The 5,564-nt window shown below is 42.7% G+C and overlaps 1 long non-coding RNA gene across 1 annotated transcript; it reads right to left on the minus strand.

Moving 5' to 3' along the window:
- Positions 1-4,709: 4,709 nt before the first annotated feature.
- LOC134122782 (uncharacterized) lies at positions 4,710-5,161 on the minus strand. Its single transcript, XR_009954296.1, has 3 exons — positions 5,124-5,161; positions 4,949-5,020; positions 4,710-4,851 (listed from the first exon to the last, which is right to left on the minus strand). It is a non-coding gene; the product is annotated as an uncharacterized LOC134122782 (long non-coding RNA).
- Between the last annotated feature and the right edge of the window lie 403 nt (positions 5,162-5,564).

Consider the following 5,564-nt stretch of genomic DNA (forward strand, 5'->3'; position numbering starts at 1 on the left):
CCTGGTCTCCCAGCCGGGTTTGACTGCGTGTTACAGGTCTGCCAACCGTTGGATTGGGGTTGTACGGTTGTGGTGCAGGAATTTGATAACACGTGTTCAGGAGAGGACCGCCTGCCCCTGTCAGGGATGGATACAATGGAGAAGACACACATGGATTATTCTGTGTTTCTATGTCAGGTTTTTCAGTTTTTAAACACGTCATTTTCTTCATCATTTGTTTTCTCTCCCTACATTCACATTCCATTTCCCATTGTGCCAGACATGTCTGGTTTTTCTCTATTATTTCTAAGTCTTTCACTTTGATTTTTTTACCACTTTTCAATTCTTTCAATCTTGCTTCCAAATCCCCTCTTAACATTTTAAGTTTAGCGGCACTCAACGAGCCGTTTTCTGGAAACCCAAACACTCTGTACATGTTTTCCCGTATTTCTGCTGGATCATTGCCACAATCGGACCCCACGGTTCGGTGTGTTTTGCGGACTGGCCACCCATCTTTTACTGGTGTGGACCCTACCGGTTTACTTATTACAATACAGTCGTCACCGTAAGGCGTAGTTTCTTTATACAATGAAAAACTTTGCAAAAACCCCAGTCAAAACTCACGCTACGATATTGCCCCGATCTTGTTCTAAAGGTAATTCAGTAGAACTCACGTATGGTTGTCAATACCAGTGATATCGTTTTACCTGCTTCAGCATAAAACTCACGTGTGCTACAGCCACGGTCTTATTCTACAGGTAAAATTCACGTATGGTTAACTATAACAACGGTCTTGTTTTACCCGGGTCAATAGCGAGTGTTACGATCTCGGAGAATTTGTTCCGAGTGAAATCGCTATCGTACACAGTCCTATCTACCATCGCATAAAATAATGCATCAGAAATATCCCGGAATCACGTACTCAAAATAAAATAAAAATAATAAAAACACCCAAATGTTAAAAAATAAATGTAGGCCTATATTCCCCAGACTACAACAACCACTTGATCAGTCATCCTTTTCCGCTATGTTCAACTCTTACAGTTACTTTATAATTGGAATTTCAACTTCTTACCCGAGTCTGTAGAAATTAATTCTTTTTCGCTGGATACACGTGACGTCAATCAGGACTCCTTCGGTTTCCGCCCGTCCTTTCTCTCTTGTCTAAGGAGGTATGAGGCAGGATCATCAGCTGGTGATCCTGGAAAAGGCCTTTTTCTCCGGACGGTCCCCCGGAGCCTGACGGACAGTCAGTGCATCCTGTTCGTGACGCCAAATTGTTGTGGAATATTTCAATAAGCTCGGTAGTAGAGAATGATTTGTCTAATAAAACGGAGTCTTGATGAATGATCAAAGTTGCAGAAAGTCCATTTATTGCTTGCAAGCAGGAGGTCAACTACACAGGCACGTATCACGGTGCTCTGTGGAGATGGCGTCTCCGAGCAGTGAAAATGCTGAGTTCTTATACACACACATGAAGGTCATTTCTGGTGGTATGCAGACACGAGAGGTACTGAAACCTGAAACTCTACACCACCTGTGAGATAACACAAATGAAAAGTTATAAATCAAGCAGGAAACAAATCAAGGCAAAGATGGGAGTAACAGGGTTCCTTTGAACGAGCATTCGGGTGAAGGCCAGTTTGACTGTCCTCCTTCACACAGCTGCAGCTCCAATTTGTGGTGTTATTTAAAACCTTATTTGTGACCTCTTGATTTGGAGATGAGGGTTTTATAAATGATGTTAGTTTTAGCACTTGTTTCCACATTCCCCCTGGAAAGATGTTTGAGCGCTGTGTCTCCTCCAGTACCTCCAGGTGATGGATGGCTTGTAGAATTTTGAAATATATTTTTGTGGTGATATTTTGACTTATATTTATTGGAGCAGTGGGTATGGTTCTACGGGTCCCAGCCGGGCCCGTTGAATGACGTCTGCCTGCCATATTTAGAGATTGGACAAATATGAATCTGTCCAAAAGGCAAAATCAGGCAGGATCAAGTGTAAAGGAAAAAAAAACAACGTTTTTAGAAAAAATATAAAAAATAATCCAAACAATGAGAGAGAAAAAAAAAAGTGTAAGGGGGTAATAAAGGAAAAAGGGTTTGTTGTCTACCTATGAACCTGCTGTTTATATCAAATTAATCTTCCCTAGTACCCTCTGGATGTGCCAGTGCCTCCGGGATTCTTTTGGAGCCCGTGCCGAAGTGTGGCTACATTTCTCTGCCCCATACCTAACCTGCCAAAGCCATCAAGGCCTGGTCTCCATCCCTATGGGAAAATCACATTATTATTTTGAGATAAATAATATTAATTATTATAAATATTATTTTTGAGACCTTTATTAGAGGGCCTATTATTAATGTGATTTAAAGATATTTATTCATTTTATTGGTTTTTCTGGAGAGGTCTTTTTTGTACTTTTTTAATGTGGGAATTCACCTCTGTGACTTTACGGTCGTTGGAGATAATTGAAAACACGTGTGTAAATGCTCAGGCGGGACCATTAAGATTTACCCAATCAGGACGCTGCTTTTAAGCCCCTCCCCCGGACCACTTCCCCTACTTAACCGTCTGTTTGTCACTTCCACTCCATGTCTCCTCTGAAGAAGGTCGAATTGACCGAAACGTAAGGAGTTTTTATTTTGTTATAAACGTGATCAGTACATGTTTTATTCCATACTTTTAATAGGAAATAGGGTTTGAAGCATTGAGCAACCTTTGGAGTGTGGGGGGGCATTTCATCCAGTTTGTTTATATTTACAAGTGGGCCTTTTGTTTCGGTGTGGTTTTTAAAAAAAACAAAACACCCTAAACAAATTACAGAAAAAACTAAACATGACTGGCCAATGCTTTTATTATACCTCCTACAGTATGGGATTTTAATCACTGTTCACGTACTCTAGTTTCTCCATTATTACCTTTGGCTCCTCCACAAAGAACAATGTATTTTATACATCCAGATCTTATTGTTTTTAAGAGACATTGATTTTATACACTTCACCTAGACCCTGGCCTATGACCCCATATTTTTTAATTTATTCAACTGGCTCTTTTTAAACCCCTTTGCCGGCTAGAAGCAGATGATCAGAATATACAGGGAGGCTGTCAATTTTTAAACAAATTATTCCCCCTTCCCTTTGTTGTTTGTCCTTACCTACGGGTATTTTATCTCCAGTTTTTATTCTTCTATTATACTTACCCTCATCCTCAATGAGGATTTCTTTTTACCATAAAATACCCTGTACTCACCTTTCCAGTGGTCTAAACCCACCCTCTAACCTATAAAAGGTAGAAAAGTGGTTGGGAGGGGTTCACGATCGGATAAAGAAAATGGGATTTTAGTTTTTAATTAAGGCAAACCTCGCAGCAGGACCTTCTCATTAATACGAAAACATTTTTATCCCAAGAAATACCTTTTACAATAAAACCATACTCCCCTGACCCAAGGTGGAATTCTAAACACGACCTCTAGCCCTACCAAAGGCAGAAAAGAGGATAAGGTTTCACCGTAACGGACAAAAGGTTGAGTTCTTGTAAACCCCCCACTTACCTTGTCAACGAGTTGTCGATTAAAATTCTATACCTACCTGAAACAACCTGCAGAAGGAAGAAAAAGGCTACACTTACCTGGGGAAAAAAACCCTGCAAATGGAAGAAAGTCGAAGGGAATGGACAAACTGAGACAAGAAGATGGGCATTTTAGTAAAGTTTTTAATTAAGGTTAAACTCAATGGAGTATCTTTTTTAATATAAAACTTTTTAGCAGCTTTTTGTCCCTGGAGCCACCTTCAAAAGTTTCACACTGCAGCCCTTAGTTGGGGGGGTGCTGCTAAAGAGCCTCCGCCTCCTCTTTGGCCGTTGATCCTCTGAGGAGGACGAGGACGAGCAGTCCGAAGGTGTGTCTGGGCTGTCATCGTACTCTACTTCGCCCTCTGAAGACGAAGTCTCCGCCGCAGCCGCTGCCTTCTTTAAGGCGGCCAGGCGAAGCTCCCTGGTGGTGTAGGCTTCGCTCTGGGAGGGGAGTGTCACATAATACTTGTCCGCGGTTGCGGGATTGGGGCACATCCCCTTGGCTACCCGCCTCCGCTCTGCCTCCGTCAGGTGCTTGCTGGCCTGGAAACACAGACAAAGAACAGAAGTTTGAAAAAACAAACTCATTTAATAAACTGGTATCTTTACAAGATAAAGCAGTCATAAAAAAGGGCAGATCAAACCCTTTTTGGGGGCTTAATCAATGTTCAGAATCCAACTTATATTAAGTTCTTACTTGTGTTGACACGCTGCTCCTTTATGAGGGTGAAGTTCACCCTCCCTTTCAGGCCGGCATCCTCCCACGCCTCCTGGAGCCGGTTGATTGGTTTGTCAATATGTTCCCCACAAACTGTGTGGAAAACATATTGCGATTCAACTCCTGGCTCACAGCAGTCCGCGAGAAATTCCAGCCAGGCATACTCCTCCCTGTGAAGGGAGAAAGTAGCCTGGCCGAAAGAGGCCGCTGTCTTGTCATCCACCGTAGGAGATAAAATGCAGAACATTAGTGTATTTCTGTGGAGAGGTGTACTTTAAAGAGTATAACTATTCACTGGTGACTTGTATGAGTGGCTTATGAGACTATGAAATACTGACTTCAACAAAGACACTAATGTTCACCAATGAAATGTTCATTGCTTGGACCCACCACCCCAAAATAAACAGTAGCAGACATACCAAGATAAGGAAATTTTGCCGATCCTTGGACCGCTCCGCCGCCAAGACCTGGGCCGCCGTCATATTTACGATGGCGACGGAGCGATGGCCGGTGAGGACGGCGAGGAAGCCAAGCGCGTATTCCGCCAGGAGCGAATGCTCTGGCCCATCATTCGGAAGTTGTTCTATAAAGGATTACAAGATATAGACAGGAAAAATACAGTTCTGAATGCAATCCACTGAAGAAGAAGGGATACAATTTCAATAATGAAGTCTACTTACCCATCAGCTCCGGGATACGCTTCCTCGCCGCTGTCATGAAGAGCTCCTCTGAGCTGGCGCACAGCTGATTGTCTGTGAAAACAGTTTGACATGCATGTATTTAGAAGACTAATTATATGAAAGAAATGAAAGAATGAAAGAAATGAAATGATGAAAGAAAATTGAAAACATTTACCCGTTTTCTTTTTCAGAATCTTCTGCCGATGTACATATAGTCCTTTATGTACATCGGCAGAAATCCTTTTCAGCTCATATTCAAGGAGCTTGTACTGCTTCCCCGTCAGCTTGGTCGCCCTCCTGTGGACGTTTTCCGCATGGTGGAGAAACAATACCGCACTATTTAGGATGTTTTTAATAGTTGTGGGCGCGTATCCCTTGTTTCCAAGGTAGGTCGTCCATCTGTGGGAAAAGGTGAAGAGTTACAAGAGATAAAATCTGACTCCCAGTTCTAACACAGTCCATGCTCAAGGAAAGTATCAGATGCAAAATACTTACGCCCTCAACTTGTCTACTTGTGATAGGAATCGCAGGTCCTCCTGGACGCTAACGACCGGCAGCCTGGAAGCCATGTATGGCAACGCATGGCTCGCGGACTGCCGGGCATTCTCACGGTCCT

This window comes from Pungitius pungitius, unplaced genomic scaffold (genome assembly GCF_949316345.1).
Source record: "Pungitius pungitius unplaced genomic scaffold, fPunPun2.1 scaffold_31, whole genome shotgun sequence".
NCBI classification, from domain to species: Eukaryota; Metazoa; Chordata; class Actinopteri; order Perciformes; family Gasterosteidae; genus Pungitius; species Pungitius pungitius.